A 1,664-nucleotide genomic window follows, 5' to 3' on the forward strand; every position below is an offset into this window, starting at 1 on the left:
TATCAAACTCTTAACTCCCTCAAGCTCATAACATACCCACATAGGTAGTATTATTACATTTCCTTAAGGAAAGGACAGGTACATGTTAAAATGTAGTGGGAAAAACCAACAAACAAAACTCTGCATTAGGAGGCAGGAGAAATGGGTCTTATTTCTGTGCTTCCATTTAATGATTGTGTAACTTTAGGGACATCAATCTTAGTGTTGATCTCCTCATCTCTAAAACGAAAATAATAAGAAGACTTACCTTTTAGCTTGTGAAAATTAAAATGCTATAATTAAACTGGCAGAAACAATGCCTAACTCATAATATAAATGTTAATTGTTATTGTCGTCATTGGAATGGCTAGGTGGCTTTGCATTATAAATATAAATATAAAATTATAAAATGGGGGTAATAATAGCATTTAACTTATAGAATTGTTGTGTATATCCAAATTAAAAAAAGGAGGATTGGAAAGTGAAAGTGTGGAATATTATGCCTGTGCCACAAGGATAGTTAATCCATGATATGAGTTTGAGGTCAGACATAAGACAGAGATTCACATCTCAGCTCTGATACATACATGCCTTAGTGCTTTGAGCAATTCAGGCTAACTTTCCAAGACCAATTCAGTCATCTTTAAATTAGGGATAATAATAGTCTCTACTCCATAGAGTTTTGGAAGATTAAATGAGATTACAGATGCTAACACTTTGCATGGATTCTAGCACACAGGTAGTGATCAATGAATATTATTTGGTATCGTTAATTGTTGCTGTCAAAGTTTCTGTCGAAGTGAGGGTTAAAACAGCAGTAGCCTGTGACTTTGGAAGGTGATTTATGGAAGCCAGTAGTTGTCTTCAGCAGGCACAAGAAGGATATCAATGGGGGAAAGTAAGCTGTAAGTGAAAATTGAAACTGTCAGATGGTGTGGACTCCCTGCTCAGTCTCTGGCATTTTTTTCTCCCTTCGTTTAATTAAAAGTTTTTGTCTTCTGCTGTAGAAGTGGAATAAATCACTCTTGACCTTTGCACACTCAGGCTCTACCTGAAATGAAACCTGCCTTTGTGGGCTCAGAAGTCTTCCTTCTGGGGCTCCAGTGCTGGGACCTGCTGCCTAATTTCTCCCTACGACTTCATGGATGTTGGGCTTTGGGAAGTTATTCTGAAACATGGTTTCCATTTCTTTCCTTCCCCCACATTTTAACAAATAAAATGGAGGTGATAGTGCCTACGTTAAAGGATTTTTGTAAGAACTAAATAAAAAAAATCTTTGCCTCACACATTGGCTATCCACAGTAATTCCTTGATAAGTGTTAGCCCTCTTCCTCACTCAGTTCTTTCATGCCAGGCCTTTTGGAAGCATCTGACTTCCTAATTCTATCAACCAGCTTTCTCCACTTAAGGAAATAGTATGGCTCTATGGTTAATAGTATGGAGTCTGGAATCAGACTGCCTAGATTTGGGACTTGATTCCAACATCTGTTAACATAACTTTGATCAAGTGATTTAACCTCTGTTTTGGTTATTTACTGCAGCATAAAAAAAATTCCAGAACTGAGTGGCTTATAATAACCATTTTATTTTGATCATAATTTTGTGGGTCAGGAATTCAGATGAGTTACAGCTGGACAGTTAATCTTTGATCCACATGGCATCAGCTGAGGTGGCCGGGGCTAATG

Source organism: Trichechus manatus, unplaced genomic scaffold (assembly GCF_000243295.1).
Source record: "Trichechus manatus latirostris isolate Lorelei unplaced genomic scaffold, TriManLat1.0 scaffold00016, whole genome shotgun sequence".
Classification (NCBI taxonomy): Eukaryota; Metazoa; Chordata; class Mammalia; order Sirenia; family Trichechidae; genus Trichechus; species Trichechus manatus.